At 35.5% G+C, this 21,230-nt stretch overlaps 1 protein-coding gene across 14 annotated transcripts in view; it reads left to right on the plus strand.

Annotated features, from left to right (window-relative positions):
* The window catches only part of FGF14 (fibroblast growth factor 14), a 358,569-nt gene that overhangs the window by 271,692 nt on the left and 65,647 nt on the right, over positions 1 to 21,230 (plus strand). The window lies entirely within an intron of this gene.

Raw genomic sequence — 21,230 nt, forward strand, 5'->3', positions numbered from 1 at the left:
CACTTATAAAAATCCCTCTTGCAAGGGTTAAACTGATGATTGCTTGCAGTGTTTATTCAACATATTCTATTCACTGTCAGATAAGAAGGAGTCTTGACTGATTCTTGTTGACTTGACAAGTATTCTTGTTTTTTAGCAGAATACAATTACAGCCTTAGGGAAATACTGTCTCCCCCGAGGGCATCTCAAGAGGAATCATAAATCTGTAGAAAATAAGCAGTCAAACCTGAATTCTCACTAAAAGCTTTGGAGTAGGGGTGGGAAGGTGATTCACCTCATCATGTTTGAATTCAGTTATTAATGTTCTCTACACTCTGTTCTCCTGATATATTTGTCACTAAACATCTTGTTATAAAAGGTGACATGAAATCACTACCTGGCAAAACACAAATCTCTGGACTTAATATGCAGGATCTGCAGGAAAATTCTGTACTGAAAAGTAACTGAAAAGCTGAAGACTGAATTCTTTCTGTGCACCTGTGGATTTCTTTTTCCAATAACACGCGATGTTGCAGATAGCTTTGGCTTGTTAATAAGATAGTAGAGCTTCTTCAGCATTGCCAAACATTTACACTACACTACTCAGTCTCTTGTGTGGTTGAGGCTGCAAGTCTGAAAACAGTGTTTCAATATGAAAATGAAACATCAGTGGTTTGCAGCGTTGCAGATGTATTCAGCTAAAAACCTAGAGTTTTCCACAAAAGAGATGTGATTGCCTAATTCACCATGGAATTGTTTACTTATTGCAGAATTGCCTAACAGCTGATGAATCAAAAAATAAATAAATAAAAAGAGAGAAAGGATTTTATGCCACTGGAACAAAAAAGGGTTTTTATACCACAGGCAAAAAAAACCCCAAAATATAACCAACCTTTCAAAAACATAATACGTTCACTTTTTCATGTCCCTCTTGGCCAGCATCTGACTTCCATGTTATGACTGATGTTCCCTAAGTAGTTATACCCTGTCATATTGCCATTCAGGCTACAGGCAAAAATCAAACACAGTCCAGATTGTCAACAAAGAGAATAATATTATGAAGACCAGCTCCTAAAGGTAGCTTAGAAGATGTTAAGGATATGTATAAGGGTATTTTTATTCATTTGCTAAGTGTTGGTATTGCTACTACTGCAGCTTTATTTCCATATATATATAATATTTCAATTAAAAATTAAACCCAATAGTGATAAAGCATTTTTTTTTAAATTAATTTATTTTTTGTTTAACTGGAGTATGTTTGAACATTCCCTGCTAAAGGAAGAACAAGGCACATATTACTGCAATAATGTGAGGACAGACTGGTCACACAAAAAAGTGAAATGTAATTGATAAGAATAATCTTCAAGTTCTATCTTCATAAATCATTGATGTTCTCAGGGAGATATGAACAGAAAAATGTATTCTCTCAGAACTCAGCAGCAGTAGTAATTTAATACTTTCATAATAATTACTTTTCTTTTTATAATGGGATAGAATAATTTGGTAGAAATTTTTTCCATTACTTTCAGTGGAATCTGGAAGCATATGGCTTTACTCCATTAGTTACTAGAAGGATTTGTGTCAGTGTAAGTATCATCCTAATTCACTTTCTTCTTGAACAAATTGTAGAAGGAAGGACGTCTCTGTAGAATAAAATAGAATAATTCAGTTGGAAGGGACCAGTGAAAATCATCTCATCTAGCTGACACTTTCAGGGCTAACCAAAAGTTAAAGCATGTTAATGATGGCATTATCAAAGTGTCTGTTGAACACAGATAGGCGTGGGGCACCAATGACTTCTCTAGGAATTCTGTTCCGGTGTTTCACCAGCCTCACTGTAAAGCAGCCTGAGTATCCACTTGCACAATTTTGTGCTGTTCCCCTGCATTCTATCATTGGTTACCAGAGAGAAGAGATTGGAGCCTCCCTCTCCACTTCTCCTCAAGAGAGGTATTTGACATCTGAATGTTGCTAGCAAAAAGTATATTTAATTCCAAAGTACATACCACGTGCATTTGTTCTCCTCCCTCCCCCCCCCCCCCCCCCCCCCCTTTTTTTTTTTTTTTTTCCTCTCTCTAGAGAACTTTTAAGGCTTAGGAAAAGTGAGCAGGAAATAGCATTTAATATTCTTTTTCAACCCTTAAATTGTTCATGAAGGGTACTGCTTTGACAGTTTTCTTCTTGACATTTGAAGATCGAGAGTGTGCCCTTGTCTGTTCATTTTCAAGTATCTGTTGGCACCAGCAGTGAAGGAGATGAAAGAATCAGCCTTTCAGGCACTGGAAGCAACAACTTCAGAAACATTAACTGAGGCAATTCTATTACACATTTAGCATTCATTTGAGCATTGAGGATGGCTGTAGAATAGCCACTGGGAAAAGAATAAGAGATAAAATTGATATATACTTGGGGAAATTTCACTATATCTTTGACAGCTGACAGCATCTTGTCCTGTGCCATCCTACTCAGACTTGTGAAAGCTGCTTTTCCTCAGCTGACATGAGTGGAAGAATAGATAGATCATTTGAGCTTTGAATTCCAGAGATTATTATATGGGGATAACTGCTCTGTAGAGGACATGAAAAATAGTAAAACACTGTCTAAAGTACTGTTTGATTCATAACTTTGGATATATAAATATGTCATTGAGGGGGAAAAAAATGGAGACAGCAGAATAGATTAGGATGACTGAACATAATCGTATTAGGTTCACTTACTATACTACCAATAATATGAAAACAGTCTCATTAGTATATCATGTCTGAAAATACTCAAGGTGAAAACAACCGCACTAGAAACTGTTGGAATTACCCTTGTAGGAGAAGGCAGGGGTGCTGACTTATTAAATACAAACAAGGCAGAACACTCACACAAAGTATCCTTTAATTTGATATGGTCCCAGATTTTGTTGTTGAAGAGTCATGTTCAACTTCATTAGCCTATAGATCATGCCAAACTCAAATATAGCATAAATATATCTGGACCAGGCTCTGAGCAACCAGATCTAGCTGTAGCTGTCCCGGTTCACTGGGGGCAGAATTGGACTAGATGACCTTTAAGGGTCTCTTCCTACTCAAATGATTCTATGGTTCTTTGAACTTCTGCTGTTATCATAGAGTCATAGAATGAATGACTTTGGTTGGAAGAGACCTTAAAAATCATTAGTTCCAACTCCTTGTTCTGGTCTTAAAGAAAAGATTCTATGAACTTTTTTTAAGAGGAAATATGAGCCAACAGTGAGAGAAGGTTTCTGGACAGTTTTGTGGAATGAAAGCCTTAAATTATGTACATTTCAGGAAAATGTTGATGTTTTGGTTAGCGGTAAAGTCACAAAAGAAGTCCTCAGGTGTAACTGTTAATATATCACTGAATGAAGGAATAGTGAACAACAACAGTTGTGAAATCATAGCTATTCACAATGCTAATTCCTGAATACTAAATGGGTGCAAAGTTGGTTATGCGCAAATATCTCCTGAGTCAGCAATAAATTTTGTTGGTTTTGTTGTTGTTGTTTTGGTTTTTGTTTGTTTGTTTCATATCTCATGGAAATAAATATGAGGTAAAATGAAAGACCTTATTTAACCTAATAATTATTGTCTGTTGCATATATTCAAGATTAGCAGTAAATAGTGAAAAATCCTACTTGCATCTTTAAAGAAAAGATGTAAAAACAGCTTGTAAAAAGCAAAATATTTTTATTTAAGATGTTAACAATAAATTTGGAATATTATGAAACAGGTACTTTGCAGTTATCCTGCTAAACAGTTGATTTATTTAGAGAAATAATTACTCATCGAAATGTTCAATATGTTGAATTGTATTTTGATTTAGGTTTGAGAAATGTGCTTAAATATACCTTGAATTTTTCATCAAAAATTTAGAAGAATTGCAAGGAAATAAGAGCATGAGTCTTAACACATTTAATTGTGCTCCTACAGTTTATATATGAAAGGGGGAGGGTAGCATAAAGAATCCCTCCCCCACACACACACTTAGAAGTAATGTAAATTATACATAAATACATAGTTTAAGCACAGATATTAAAGTAAAACCATTGTAGAAGGCCAGAGTGGGGTCTTTTCAGAACCTTCTCCAAGCTGAACTAGCCTAACCCTCAGCCCTGTCTCCATAGAAGAGGTGCTCCAGCCCTCTGGATCATCTTTGTGAACCTTCTCTGTACCAGCTCCAACAGCTCCACAGTAATCAAAGCAGGAGGCTTTGCATTTAAGATTATGTAACAATAACTTCATAAAAATGCAGAGAACAATAGACAACTGTTTTGCTTCTTAGTTGTTCCCATCTCCTTGTAAATTCCTAAACAGACTGGATGGCGTGTGAAGAAAGGGTCTTCAAGAGGTTTGCTAAATATGTTTGTGCAAAGTAACATGTCTTGAAAAACATCCACATCTATTTTCTTTTTGTCAAGTCCTATTTGTTAGAGCAACAGAGAACTCCTTTATCTCTAGATGAAAAAAGGAATTTTATTTGGCATTTTATGGTGTGCATTTTCTCAAGGTTTCCAACTCAATTCCCCTGACTGGTAGGCAGCAGGGGATTTTCTATCTCATGCTTGAGATTGTTATTAGTATCTCTCTATTAATGTCAAATTGATACTGCTCTGTGATTGGAATGACCTAGAAAGCAAGCTTTACTGGATAAACCCCTATTAGAGTGGCATATTGTGCTTTTATTGTGAGGTAAATCTCTAGATCCATGAAGGCAATAACAAATACATTATAAAAGAACTAATTTGCTTATTTTACAGTGTGAACAGTTAAAACAAGTATAAGCAATAAGGAAATACATCCATTAGCACATTTTTTTTTTTCGTTGCTATACGCATTCCAATCATCAGAATTGAGAGGAAGGCAGGCTTTTCTAGGATGGGTTGTTAAATCAGTAATCTGATATTCTGCTAATAAAAGATTACATGGAGGAATTCCTACACATGAGCAGTTTAATGCTTACAGGTAGCCTCAGTGAGGAGGAAACTGCTGCTTCTTTGTAAAAATCTGTGTGAAAACAGAGCCTGAGCAGTGCTGTCAAATACCAATAACACAGTGACAGAGACTTCTTGTTTTGTTAATGGCTTCTACCTGAGAATCCCACAGAATGTGGCCTATAGGAATGAAATCAGCTTTAAAATACTGTGTAAGCTGAGCATGAGTCCTTGTAAGCAATCTTCCTTTTTTCAGTAAATAAATAAATGAAAGTATTTAGGATGCTGTGCAATTTAAAAGCATTTAAGTGACCATGGTAACAGAAGCATATATTAAGATTTCAGATATGTGAGCATAGAAATCTCCTAAAACTACTCAGTGCAGTCACCAGTTCTTTTTGCACACTGTTGTTCATCTGGGATCTGAAAAGGTTAGATGATAGGTATCAAAATTTCTCGTGTTTTCTTAAAGTCGTAACAGATTCAAAGCAGTGCCACAAGATGTAGTTAGAACAAAGTCACAGATGCTTCTCTCACCTGGATAATTTCTACTTCTAGAACGTCTGACCTAGATTCAAATGATTTGAGATAATTTTATGGTAGAATGAATTTAATCTCTGAAATATTTTCTTCAGCCAGCTTGTATGTGGTCTGAAGTGTTGAATGTCTTTCTGCCACTAAACCATGGCAAAATTGCATTTTTCATCCACAGGCTCTTTTCAGAAATGTCTCTTAAGTAGATCCTCTAAAAGGATACTCTCTCTTTGCCATTTCAGTCAAACACACTAGCAGAACAGTGAGCTAAAAACAGAAGTATCCTTCATACTGTTTGTTTGCCATAGGCTAAAACCTCACATTCTGAGTTTCTGCCTAAAGTGAGTGTTTTTGCTTCTATCTTTGCCATCTCTGGTGATTGCTTCTTATCTCAAGCCTGCTTCGTGAGCTTACTGTATTACCTGACAACTTATACTAAGGTATAATTTCTCCTAGGGTAATGTCATATAGAACCACCTTATCACAACGTAGATACAACTCCACTTGCACAACATATCTGACTCATTTGATCCTGACAGAGGAAATCTAGTTGTGCTGATGTAAGACAAAGCAGCAGTGTCAGTGGCTAACTTGCAACTTGCGTTTTGTCCTCATATTTCTTGGAAAAATTTGCTAAATATGACACTATTATCTTCTGGGTTGAACTTCTGCAGAATGGAAAAAAATAGTAATTTCAGATGTTAGATTAAGCATATAAACAGAAAAATACAGTTATTTAAAAATCACATGATTTTGGGATAGCAGTTAAATTAAATGCTTTGTAGAGTTGCAAACTCCAGCCCATGATTTTTGGTGATCCTGCCGACTGCAGAGGGATGGAGCTCAATGATCTTCAGGGTCCCTTCCAAACTAAGCTATTCTGTGATTCTATAATCCTGTTAATACTGCTGTTAGACTGGGTCCACAGTTTTTAATATTGTCATAAAAGATTTGAAAATTAGCAACAACATGAAAAAATACCTTCTTATATACTGCCCTTTCTACTTAAGTCTATGATATTACTTGTGAAATCTGTGTTTGAAAGGAGTTACGTCAGTAAAAACGGACAAAATTCTTTCCTTTTTTTGGTGTTATAATTAGTAGTATCTCTTTTTTTTCTTAACCTTAAATGTGCCATGATAATGTCAGTCCTCGCTTGTCAGAGCTTCTGGTCCTTAGGAGTCCCATATAGCTCCTTGAATGTTTTTCTTATGTGCAGCTAACAAAGCGTAGAGTATGATTGCATTGATTTGATGCTTAAATAATGCTCTTGGTGGTTTTTATATGAACTTCCATATAATCTGTTTGGGCTATGTTTCCTGCTTTCTATATTTTCAAAAGCTACATGCCAGGAATTAAATGAAAATATTTATTTTGCATCTGTCATTCCTTTCCTTTCACTTTAAATATCAGATTCAGATGTTTTTTTTTCTGAAAATTTGTGGATATAACCATACTGTATGTTGAAAATTAATGCTCTAAAGGCAAGATGAACATTTGTTTAAAAAAACAATCTAACAAACAAACAAACAAACAAAAAACAGTGGAAAAGTGGCCTGGATCACGTCTTTATTAAGAAATTTGAAGACAGGTTATGCCTTTTGAAATAAACAGACAAACAAATAGGCAGACAAATCTCCAAATACAATCATAGGACCTGGCTTATAGAATCATAGAATCACCAAGGTTGGAAGAAACCTAAAAGATCATCCAGTCCAACCGTTCACCTATTACCAATAGCTCCCACTAAACCGTGTCCCTCCATACAACATAGAGTCTTTATACTTGTGTTTTCTTTTTTCTTTCTTACTATGCCTAAAATAAAACTACAAAAGTTAATGAAAATTGAAGAAATCACCTACATTTCTCAGAAAAAGAAATGGCACTCTCTAATTAACAGAACCCTTTACCATGATGAAAGCATGGTGACAAATCAATCCTGCAGAATTTCAGCAGTTAGAATTACATGTTCTTGAGTATTGGGCTGCAAGCAGAGCTCCTGAGGGAGGCAAAATAGTGAAAATTATGCAAGTTGTTTATGCAAAACTCATCTACAAAATATTTTCTTGGAAAAGTGCATATGTAAAAGTTTCTGGGATACAATTTTCTAGTATCTAAATTGCTGTTTCCAACACAAAGGATGGCTCTGTATTTTCATTCTGTATAACCCTAAATAAGAATGGCAGAGCCAAAGATAAACACATCCTTTTGTAGTGTAATCAGCTAGATTTATGTGCATGGAGTTAGTAAGCTGTTAACAAAAAGTATTTTTATGTTTTTCATACTTTCCATAGTGTATAGTTATTTGCATTACTATTCGTGAGAAGATTTTTGAAGAAGGAAAGAAATCCTTTAAAGCGAACATATCAGAAGTTACCATATAACCTTGAAAATAGTGTTTAGCATGATGCTGGCTAGCTTAAAATAAACGACTGTAATAAAAATGTACAGCTTACTTGGAAATGTAGGATAGTAATGTGAATATAGTATTCTAAGTGCACATCTCTGAGTGGCTCAACAGGTCAATTAGCAGGAGGAGGTAGACGAGTGCACTTGAACCCCCATAGGTATGAAAGATAAATTGATGTGGAAATTGTTTGGAAATTAGGGAGCCCCACATGATTAAAAGCCTGATGAATCAAATCTGTTACTGGAGGTAAATGTTGAGAAAACCTGTAAGTGTCTCATAATGCTGAGAACTGAAAGGTAATTTCTAATTTTAAACTACAGAAGAGATGTTTATTTTGTAAGCTTGAATGCTATCTATAGTGTAAATAGAAGCCTTATTAATATGTCATTAAGGTTTTCATTTATTTCTTCCGTTTTCTTTAAATACCATAACTGCAACCTGTTACACTCAGGAGACAATGGTACTTTTCCATAATCAAAAATAGAAAAGATTTTCGGAGGACCATTTGTTGATGGAATTGAATGTTTTGGGGATGTTTGTTTTTCCTGTTTAATTCTATGGTATGTATGGGAGAACATGAGAATATATGTTATTGAGTCTTCTATTTGTTCTTAGCTAAGAATTAAATGATACGCTGCTACAGTATTTGACATTTACATGATGGTACTTCATTTCCTGTCTGCTGCTGATTCTCCTAAATTTGTTAGAATTTGTTTTTTCTCCTCTGGGAACATATGTATAAACATACATGTGGCAGATACTTGATAACCTTAAACCATAATTCTTTTCTATTAATTAAAATACTGACTAGAACATACGTATTTTTTAAAAATTAATGTACATATAAACATATTAATTTTGAAGACTTGAAACCATGAGTATAGTTTTTTTCTCAATTGTATTTGTTAAGCATGTTTTCATCTTGTTTACAACCTTATTTTATGTAGAAATGTAAAATCACTCAATTGAAATATTTTCTTAAGGTAGATCCTTAGAAATAAATTTAGCTCATATTTTCTTGATGTTTGATGTTTTTTGGAGCATTAAGAAATACTTTTGTAGAATATTTGAGGAATTTCTGACAACATAAATTTTGGATTCATTTCTTTTAGTACTTTCATTTCTGACACATAAGGTAAGTAAAGTATTTTAGTATTTATGAAATGAGAGATACAAATGCCAAAGAAAAATATCCATTTTTCCTTTAATTCTTTTAATCACAAACACCTCTTAATAAAGGTGAAAATATTAACTACCCTGTATGTTTCTCATTTGAAAGCACGGTTATTTGCAAGATAGAAGTGGTGTTAAATAGGATGAAAGAAATGCTTTCAATAGAAATAAATGAGTACTTTAAATAGTATAGAAGAGTTGTTTAGGAGGGAGTAACATTCACAATGCAAATTAGTCTGCCATATGTTTTGTTAATTCAGTATCTGCTTATTGATTATCTGATGGAAGTGCTAGATTGTGTTATTTTCCCCCAGAGAAAAAATAGCTGCAAATACTGATTTGCATAATAATACCATATGCCTATCATTGGTGCTACAACCCTTCCACCTTCCTTCCCTCCTCCTCTCTTCCTGCGTAGATAGAAATTATTGGCCCTTGGAATGTCTTTTTTAGACCGTTCTGTACATGGGTTGAAATAGGTAGGTACAGCACACCTCAAGCAGAGACCATGTTAATTAAATTGGAGCTTTGTCTGGAAACAAGGAGTAAAAATGTGCCTAAAAAATCAGTATCTCAGGATACAAGAGAGCTGATGGTTATCAAGAAAGATCAGATTAAGGAAAAAAGGAGCCAAACTTATCCTAACACATACAAAATCAGGAGACTGTTATACAAAATGTAGAAAAGATGGAAATAAGGATACGGGAAAAGTAGGGATATGGAGTAATAACAATTAAGGGAAGCAACAATAAGGCATTGGTCTGATTGTAGCATGCTGAAGAGTAATGAGTGGTCCATCATTCTAGTCTTCACAGGGAGGTTTGTCACCAGAACTGATCTGAACCTAACTGGGCCCATAAAACATAACTCAATCAAGCTAAAATATTCATAGACTAGTTGTGCATATTTGATCAGAACTGCTTGCTGTGGATTGACCTTTGACATGCCAAGGGGTAACATCTCAAAAGACAGAAAGCAAGGCAAGAGATGTATCTAGCTTTGAAAGATGGGGTGGGAGGAGGAGATTGAATTTAGCAAACAGTATCTTTCCAGATATCACACAGTATCACAGTCTTGTGCGGGTTGGAAGGGACCTTAGAGATCATCGAGTCCAACCCCCGGGATTCGAGCCTCTGTGTAGCAGAGCGGCACTTCTACCACTTGCGCCACAGGGGGGATTTGAACCAGGGCCTCCAGTGTTGCAAAGTGGCGTCCTTAACCACTGCGCCACCGGAGGCACACAGAATTTATCATAGATAAATTCTTAAAATATCATTTTATAGGCATTGAAACATAGTGAGAAACAGCCTGTGTGAACTTACCAGGAAGATGCTATGTCAAATCAGACTCATCACTGTTTGATAATGTAGTTCACATAGTGATAAGAAAAAAGCTTTGCGTATGCTAATCTTGGATTCAGTAGGATTTTGATATTGAGGGAACTGGATTATATTAGTCTGTACTGTAGAGTCAAAAGAAAGACATTCAATTATTTTATGCTCACCTAGGATAAGACAAGAAGCAGTTAGTTTAATTATCACTGAAAGTGATGTCAAGAAAAAAATCTAACTGCGTGAGAATTTTACTGGGACAAGCTAAGAACTTATTAATTATCTCACTGGGGGTTTCTAGCTATGAGTTACACAAACGTGTCATCATGAGCTAGTCAGACTTGCTTCTGATTCAGAGCAAGAATCTTCAGCAGGGCCTGTAACAAAACCACCTATTCCAGACTAAAAATAACATTATTGCATTGGTTTATGCAGTCTATGACTCTTGGCCCTTGAGAGATAGTGCTACTGCATTATACTAGTTGCAATTTTTTATTTTTTATTTTATAATAATGCATATAATTCATTATTATGGATGAATTGACATTCAGGTTGCATCACTTAATCAAGCTGTCAAAATAGAAAAAGAAATAGCTAGGGTACTGTCCAGTGTAGATTTCATTAAGTCTAGTAATAATGAAATGATGTGAAGTTGAATTTTTCCTCCGAGTAACCTCAGTTAACTGGAAATGCAGTAACTGTATTGTCACTTATAAAAGGAAGTGTCTTATATTTGAAAAGTAGTAAGCATCTGCCTATATTACCACTAAGAGCTCTACAATTCTAAGCGCTAGGACTGATTTCACAAGATCTATGTGTCTGAGTCAGTATTTGGAGTATTTTCCAGATTTCCTCAAGTGGCATGCATCTCTAGAATAGTTCCATATGGTTGGTATTGTTTCTGAATCATTATTTTGGAATCCTTCAGATACTGCCCACTTAAAAATGCAAAGGAATGTGAATCTAGATGTATGGTTTGATTGCTTACTATACAGTAAATTCAGATTCTTTTTAACTGAAGACTGTGAGAGCCATGTGGAATTCAAACTTACAGGATTGAAACCTAGAATTGTTGTTTTACTGAGGAGCGTTTTTTCTAAGGTCAGTGACATATTGTGGTGCCATGTGAATTTGGTTTGTTTTTGTTTTTGTAGAATTTCTCACGGATGTCAAACTTATTCTGGGAGGATTAAAGGATACGAGTGAATTTAACAGCTGGGGATGCTTCAGAAGCTGAGATGATTTCTGAGGCTGTTTAGTTCCATGTGTGTGAGTCACTAGACAGAGCTTTCAGAAGAAAAGAAAAAAAAAAAAAAAAAAGAAAAGGAGGAAAAAAAGAAAAAAAACATCTGTAAAGGAATAATGGTGAAATTACATAGCATTGGCTTGTACAAGGTATTATTAGGTTGCTGTCAATTCTGTGTGTAATAGAATTTTCCTCTTTTCTCTTACTTCTGTGTGTGAGCTGTTGGTAGACTGATCTATCAGAAAAGAAAGTTAGCTCATGCTCTGAAAAGCATCAGAACTCTCCAGTGTATTATCAGAGCTTTTATAGCTTATTAAACCGCAGGACTGCCCAGTAGAGAATATGGCTAGCAAGGAGCTGCTCCCATCATTATACAACAATCACTAACCACTCCTGTCTCCTTGCACATGTCTCTTTGTGCAGTCTTTTTGCAAGATCCTTCCTTCTCCCTAGAAGGAGACACTTCTAATCTAAGACACTCATCTCTGTCATTCCCCTTCTCTTTGATTTCTTTTTGTCTGAAACTGTTGTAATCACAAAACATGATCCAGTTAAGCTCTTCTTGTCTCTCCTAATTTCTTATGACCATATGCTTGCTTTATTCCTTTTGGAACTTTCTATTCTTTATTAAGGGATCACTGTTAATTGTCACAGCAAGTATGGCACTGTATCTTGTCTCCCTTGAGAGGATGTTTGTATTGTCTTCACAGCTACTAGCCAAAAAAGAAATATGTGGCAGTGTTATTAATGTTTATTGTGCAGATAAGACTGCCTTCATATAAGTTGAAGGACTTACAGAAAAATATACATATTGCTCTTCCACTTGTGTTTTTCATGTTTAACATGTAATCAAATTTTATAAATTAGTGTAATAGTAGTAGTAGCATTGTTTTCCATGAGTTCTGAAAGCTTTACTTCATTTGGATGTTAACTTCAAGGAATACTGTGCAAATATGAAGATGTAGACACCTAGATTTACTCCAAGATAGTAAGGTGAAGTCGTTTGATTTTTATAACATTATTTAAAAATAATAAAGAAAAAATCAGTCACTGCAACAGGTAGCTGTCATTATATCATTTGTTATGGATTTAATGTATATAATTCAAAGACAGTGTTTATGCCTTTCTTTTGTTACGTGACAGAGAAGCTGCTGAATTCCATGACAGACAACAAACAAAACCTGATGTGATGGAGATCTGCAGCAAGATAGTTACATCACTAACAGCAACCCACTCCCCCCCTAGTCCCCTCCCCTTTTTTTTTAATCTTGATCCTTCTTACAAAATACAGTTAGAGCTTTATTTTGAATGGTAGCACAGAAAAAGAAGAGTACAGAAAGGAAATACGAGATGATTCAATGTTAGAATGACAGATAAAAGAAAATACATCCACTATTATTTTGTCCACATTCATTCTTTTTTGGGTTGCTTTTTTCCATGATTGCTGTTGGCTATTTTTCTAGTTTCCTGCCCTGTAATTGTTGTAATAGAGGCTTGCTTTTATTTGAATGTTTAAAGACAGAAATGGGTATAGAGGAAGCTTTACTATCAAATCTACTGTATTTGAGTTTGAACACTCTGGTCTTCAGTACTTCCTTTTTTTAATGGGAAATCCATACTTTCATTTTTATCTTAAAGGGGAAAGAAATTAAGCAAAAGGATCTAGTATAAATTATCTATCAGAAAACTTTATGTTTGCTCTCTGGCATAGCTTGAAAAAGTAATATGTGGCCTCTGTCCCTAGCTGAAATCTGATCAAAAGACAGCGCAGTTTTATGGCTATAGTATAGATAACATCTAACCTCCTTCAGCAGCTCCAATGACCCAGGCATAGAAATGTTCATTTTAACATAAAACTCTCGCTAATTCAGTTGGAGCAAAAACCAGATAAGGGTGAATACTTTTGAGAACTCAGCTGCTTTTATTAAACAGAATGTTGAAACAATTGCCTATTTTCTTCTGCAATTCTGTTATCACAGAAAATGAGATACTGTGTAATGGGACTGACAAGTAGCTGAACTGCTAACACTTTTAAAAAATGCATTAAGTTCTGTGACTTGCATTTCAGTTTTTCTGACATTAGGTTCAGTTCGAATTATGATCTGAGCAGATTTGGATATATGCTTCAGAGGCGGTATTTTTTGTGTGTGAATTGAAAGACAGTATGAGTAGTCCGATACTTTAGCAAGTTATTTAAGAATAGAATAAAGTTTTATTGGTTCTGTGTTTAGGGATTGTTCAAAATTTTCTTCAAGATATTCAGTATCTTTACTCTGTGCTGTGAGCATTTTATTCCAAGTTGCTTTTCAATGTAAAGGGGGCAGATAATGTGCAGGGAAGGAATGGCATGATGACCAGATGACAATTCAGAAATGGAGTAAGAATCCTATGGCTAATGCAATATTTCATGCTGTCGGCAGGGGAGAAAAGTTAGCGCACCACAGGAAAACAATTTTGATAAGCTGTTCTAGGAGCAGAGAAATATTTCATTTAAAGTCATGGATGAACTTTAAATACTGAATGACCTTTCATTATTCCACCTCTTCACAAAAGGGAAATAACCATTCATAGTTGATAAATTATCACAAGTAATAAGTAAGCTAAATTCAGGCTGTCCTATTAACATGCTGTATAACATTAATAGCTGACATTTATATTCTTTGAGGAACAGATTCCATAAACTTTGAGGTGACTTTTTATTACATTTCTCTATAAGAAGCTTCATTGTAAGCTTATAGTGTGCACTTGTGCTGCATTCTGCAGCTTTCAACACTTTGTCATTCCCCTCTTATTTCCTGGCAAAATCTAGAAATAGGTTTAATGCCTAAAAATTCATCTTGAAAGCAGTTATGTAGGGCATGGATGTGCAGTAGGGCACAACCTTTAGAGCTTGCTGTGAAGGTAACACATGCTTCAGTAATTCTACGGAGACTGGGAAACAATCTGAGAGATAATTGTGACTTGAAGGCATAAAGAGCCACAACTTAATAAATAAATTAATTGATAAATAAACAAATAATATAGTATTGAGCTCTTTTTTAAGTTGTCCAGAATACTGCAGAATGAAATTATACTGTCTTGAGGAGCTACTTGAATTTTCCAAGATGGTTGAAACTGTGTGCAGTAAAAGATAAAAAGCAGTTACATGTTCAGTCAAAATTTTGGTGCCACATAAATCTACTGCACCAACCTGATAATTTTCTTTAGTTACTGTAAGCAGATCCAGAAGTATTTGAGGTAGCCTGTCATTTCTCTAGATGCTTTGGATTGCTTTAGTAGTACATAGATATAAGAGACTCAATAAACAATTATATAAGCATTGGCACGGAGTTTATCTATTAACATATGATGAGAAGCCTTCAACCTCCTTTGATTTAATAAGCTTGTAGACCTTGGTGATGAAGATGAAGATACCCACCAAACTTTCTTACAAAATACAAGAATGTTGAATATTTATAGTACGAGTCCAAGAACGTATGGCTAAAAGAGTATATAAATGAGCGTGGTGGCTTCTCTACAACTTACTTGTAAAGCACAAGGTTTCCTTGATTTCATTTACTTATGGAAGAGATCTAATTTTTGTGGGGTATAAAGTGACTACTGACCCAATTGTTCTCTGTCACAGGCTCAGACTGGGAGTTATAATACTGTAAATAAATAAAATAAACCAAGTTTTTGCTGTTAATCTGACACTATCATCCAGATAATCAAACCGTCTTTTAAATATATTAAATTTCAATAAAGTCTGAGGGCAGGTAGTTCATCCTTCACTATAATTTAGTCTTTCAGAAAGAGATATGTCTGTTGTCATTTTTATTTTCATTTAGGGTCTAGATTCTCCTTATATGATAGCCTTTGTTTATTGGCACACAAAATTTCATGCAGGGTCAGGTCATGGTGGCGTTACTTTCTTGTTTGGTTTGTAAGGACAGTTAATGCAGACTGTGTGTTCAGTATAGTAAGTGATAAACAGACTGTAATTAAGCCACATAGCACAGCAATAGCTAAATGTTTTAAAGATTTTGGAGGAAGGATGGAGGCAGAACACTAAATTGTAATCAGAGTTTTCACTAAAGAAACAAATTATATAGAGGTTACAGCTATGCATGTATAGTTCAGCACACTAAACTACCAGACCTCCCTCTCCACTGATGTTTAGCAAGTTGATTTAAGTGTTAAAATGAAAACATGGCAATTACGCAATTAGAAGTCCAAAAACAAATTATAATAGCATTGTATCCTTTATCCAAAAATAATTTGTTTGTACAAGCCCCAACTCAGTGTTGTTCCCTGTCTCTTCCAAGGGGTCTTTAATGACAGATTTGTGTGTTCTAATGTTAATTGTCTTCGCTGACAAAGTTCGGCTGCAGTCCTGCTCCATCTCCCTTGTAATATACAACATATGTACATAGCACCAACATGCCAGGAACATGCTTGAATATATTGTGTGGCCTTGGGTTTTTTTTGTTAAAATATAGTAGTCATTCTGGTTCTCCAAGTACCGGATGCTTGCTATGATTTTATTTTTCTTTTATTTCTTTTACTCTTCCTTTAGAAATTTGTTTTTGCGCACTGCTGGAAGTGGGTTGCAAGGCTAGATGGGCTTTTTTATATCACGCTTCTTCTCTGTGGAGCCTTCTGTTCACTGAGATTTCAGTTGGGTCACCCTTTTGTGAGCTGTGCCATTACTAGCTGTATGGCATGAGGCAGGTGAAGTAACAGCAATATTTAAAGATTTTCAGGGTGTTCCTTTCATGTTTTCTTACTAATTCAAGAGCATATTTATTTCCTATTTTTATGTTATCCCAAATTGTATACTTGTTGTTCCCAGCAACAGCAGTATTCCACTACGCTTGTGGCAACAGAACTACAGTACAAGCCAGCAGCCAATATCAAGAACACATATGGTCCAAATCACTCCTTATGGTGCAAATATATTAATCATGTTTTATAGGTACAAAATTAAGTTTGAGATTTATAAATCTTAGCTTCAAAAGGAAGTTTTAAAAATGCAGTTTCTCAGCTAACAGCCATACATGCTTTTTGCTCTCAACATGAAATATCACTGCTGTTATTTATTTTACAGTAATTATCCAAGAGCTGTTATCAGTGTATAATTTGCAAGGGTCTTTGTCAATGTGATGCCTTCCTGGCTGTTTCCTGAGCTTTCTGAATCTGGTGAGAACAGTCCCAGGAGACAGGTCTGCTTACCTGGGACATGACTGCCTCCTATTAGGATCTGACAGTATTCATTATGTAGCCAGGCCGGGGGAGGGAGGGTAGCTGCAGACACAGAGCATATCTCCATTTATACACAGTCTTTAAGAAGCCATGCTGACTTCTGTGGAGCATCTATTTTACTGAAACTGCTCCAGGAAGATGGCGTAAAACTGGAGAAGCATGGAGGATTGTGGCCAATCATGTCACTGCCCTATCTGGTGGGACACATTGGTTCATTCCTAGATACGGAATCTCTTTCTAAGAGGACAGGTATGCAGGTTATTGCCATCCCACCAGGCAGAGATCATAGAATCATAGAATGGCCTGGTTGAAAGGGACTACAGTGATTATCTATTTTTAACCCCCTTGCTGTGTGCAGGGTTGCCTACCAGGGTGGCTGTAATCAATGCATTTTGCTTTTTATTCCTCCTTCTGAGGAACCATGATACTGCTGTCAGGCTTGACTGTGCCACTTATAGATGAAGCATGTCAGATGCATAGCTACATCTCTGCACTTGTTCCAGGAAATTCCACTAGTATTATCAAAACTTTGTGGAGAGATTTTAATTAGCAAGAGCTTATCAGTGACATACCTACTTTTGTACTTGTTCTCCTGTGACAGAAACACAGTAGTTTAAAGAAAGCTGCAGACAGAAATGTGGCTGAAGAATGCTACTGAGGGAAACGACTGTTAATTTATTTTTATTTTATACAATTTTTTTTTAAATAGAGCTACTTGTTAGAACTCAAGTCATAAATGAGACCAGACACATGAGAAGTATGTACTGTTAAACTTGGTTCAGTGCACAACCAGTTGTTCATATAACAGTTATGACACAAATCTTTGGCTAAAAACATAAAGTAGGGATTAAAGAACTGAGGTAGAAATTTGGTCAACATTTACTATTTTTTGCCCAAATGAAAAATGTATCAGGTGTTACACAGTAAAATGTATGATTCTAAATTACAATCTCTCCCATTAGTGAGAAATTTTCTATCTTAAATCAGCAAAAACATTAACAGTAGGTGAATGTAGCATACGTAACTATGTTAAAAAAAAAAAAAAAAAAAAGAAAAGAAAGTCATTAACTCACAGAACAAGCAACAACAAAGTTATTATGGAACTAGTGAAAATCAGTGTTTGCTTTTTGTACATATGAAAATCAATGATTGCTTCTTAGCACATACAAAAATCAATGTACCATAGGGAGTCCTTTGGAAGAGTCCTGACGAGTCTCAGTTTGGGATTTTCATAATAATGTTGATTATCATGAAAACTGCTGCAAAGGCAGCAAACTTTGATTGGGCTCAGGAATACTTTATTTCCAATAAAAGGACAGATTTATTTTAAAGAATCCGGAATGGTTTTCTGAATTGCTTCTTGTTTAATGAAGGTGCTGTGTCTGTGAAAGAAACTATTATTTCTAGTAGTGATCACTCTCATTTCAAACAGCTGAAGGCAGAATTCTGTATGCAATTCAGCGAGCAAAATTTGCAAATCAATGCTATAAAAATGATTTGTTGTGCTTGAGTTGAACAGCTGATGTGTCTGTTGCCTATAAAACTGAGATATAGCACATAGTGCAGTGACGTGTAAGCGGATATGTAGTAAGCACATATTGCTGTTATTTTCTATTCTGTTCAGTATACATCTGTTTTGGGTTCTTTCAAGAGTATGTTTTTATTAATGTTTTAACATTTTGGACAAAACAGATTTATCTAAAACTAAATCAACAGATTATTGAGACATTTTAATAAGAATAACTGCTAGACAGCAGTGAAATAACTGATTTTATCTGATTTAGAGGCAAATGTAGGTGTAGAATTTGTGCCCTGAATTATTTTGTATTTGAGGACAATATGTTCATTTGTTTTCCATTATGCTTTGACTTTTGGTTTAAGTCTACTGTTTCAACATTTAGTAAGATCAAATACCCTTCTACTTGAGTTTTCACTTGCAATTAGTAACCAATGATATTTTCAGAATGATTACCTCACCTTAAAAATGAGAAAACATATAATTTAAGTCTTTGATTTTTGCAGACTGCGATGGTTCAGATTTGCTTTAGCTAAGCTGCCAGATAGAATTTTTTTCAGTTCTTTCAATGTTTCAGTGTTTTCTTTTGTTTTTGTAAAGCTTCTGTCAATCTCATGACTGACATCTCAATCAAATTCCATTTTTAATGGTTTATCTTATTTTTATGAAGTACTGAAGTTAAAGATAGAAAGATACTGAAAAGAAAAAAAAAAACAACCCTCAAACTTGATCAAGGCAGTCTATATTCCTGTTCTTTTCTTTCCATTTCATTTGGTATTTAGAATAGTATAAATCTATGGATTTCTGCATTTTCAGAGAACCTGTTCTTGTCATCCAACATGGCTTCAAGTAAGCTGGCTATCCTAGAAATGATTATCTTCCCAAATTCAAAGCTGTCTTCCTATTTTCCCTATCCAGCGCACTTTGCAAATGTGAATTTGCCAGTTTTACGCTGGCATTACCACCTTTACTGTGTTGTAAGTACTGTAAATATTATCCCTATTTGAGACTTCAGGCTTGATGAGGCTCCTGATGACACAGCCATCATTGGTGCTGCTGGAGAAGCGGTGCATCTCCACACTGTCTCAGGTGCCATGCTATATTGTGCACTCATCTCTTCTATTTTGCACGAGTTGCACATGCTTCTTCCAGAAGTTCCATTTGGACAAAATACTACTTCACTCACCTTCAAGTGAACAGACTGTGAAATAAGGTCATTTGGGAGATGATTTTATGCTTCAAGACAAAGTTGGCTGGTTCTCATTCAGATGGTCAAAGTTGCTTCAGTTGTAAGTACATTTTAATTCTGCTGAAGCCAGGATGTTTGACCTCCCCCTTCCTCAGCCCATGTGGTTTTATACATCTTGCCTCTGACTCCCTGTTTTGACCTTAACCTATTCCTTAAAAATGAGAAGAGATGTGATTCTATTATCTTTTTTATTTATTTTGTATGCCACTTAAAATTTAATTGTGGCCTAGTCTTGGTCTTGCCTCCCAGGCATAATATACCATTAGAAATAGCTGTGTATTAGCTGTGCAGTTTTGATATAAAGGTTGCTGAAATTGAAAAGGTAAACTTTTTCAATTTTAGTGGTATTTCTGCACTTGTATAATCTTCTTTCTGCTATACTGAAGACTGCCTATCCCAGGATCTATCATAATTGACTGATAAAAGCAAAAATAACCAAAACACCAACAAAGCAAAACAAAAATACCTCCCCTCCCCCTTCCCCCCACAAAACAAACAAAAAACATGACATAACATCAAAACGAGAACTGAAAAGTGTCTTAAATATATGCAGTAGAGATAACACATTATTTTGCTTTAAATACAAAGCAGTCTTTAGTTACAGTAATTAGCTTTGGAGCTTTTGTGTCAACATGACAAAACAGATAACTAGGAACTCTAAGAGCATTTAGAAATTCCTTCCTTTTGTGGGCAGCTATGTACTACTTCTGTAATTTCCATAACTTATTGATTTTCTATATGCGGTAATTTATTTTGCTAGAATTTATAAGTCTAGAAATTCAGAGATAATGTGATTTCATTACATCTATACTGGAAAGAATAAGTGTTATCAACTCATTCAATTCATTCTGGCTTCAGGATGCCTCTTTTTTTCAGTCTGCCATGGTATAAATTTTTTCTGGTGTTCCAGTGTAAATTATTTCATATATTCAAAATGTTTGTAATTTATATCATGCTTCACACAGACTTTTGGTAGATTCTGTGAGTACTTTTAAACATTTACTCCCACACTGATGATAATGTCAAATTTTTCATAGAATCACATGATGGAAAGGGTTGTAAGGGATTTTATAGCCCAACCAACCTCAACCCCATGCCAGGGGCAGGGCTGCCCCCCATCACCTCAGCTGCCCACAGCCCATCCAGGCTGGCCTTATGTGCCTTCAGGGATGGAGCACCACAATTTATTTATTATTTTTATATATATATATGTATAATATATACCCTTTACAGTGAGGGTGACGGAGCACTGGAACAGGCTGCCCAGGGAGGTGGTGGAGTCTCCTTCTCTGGAGATATTTAAGACCCGCCTGGACGCCTTCCGGTGTGACATGGTGTAGGGAGCCTGCTTTGGCAGGGGGGTTGGACTCGATGATCTCTAGAGGTCCCTTTCAACCCCTACAATTCTGTGATTCTGTGATTCTGTGTGTAATTTCTCTGGGCCGTTGTGCCATCACATATTCCCTCTTTGAGTAAGACGTTTTTTCTTAACATCTAATCTCTTAGTTTAAAGCCATTTCCCCTTGTACTATCACTTTTAGATCATGTAAAAAGTTGGTATCCCTCCTGCCTATAAGCTCCCATCATGTACTGAAGGTACAGAATGCAAAAT

The sequence above is a fragment of the Coturnix japonica genome, chromosome 1, assembly GCF_054131305.1.
Source record: "Coturnix japonica strain WE chromosome 1, WE-NBRP24, whole genome shotgun sequence".
Lineage (NCBI taxonomy): Eukaryota > Metazoa > Chordata > Aves > Galliformes > Phasianidae > Coturnix > Coturnix japonica.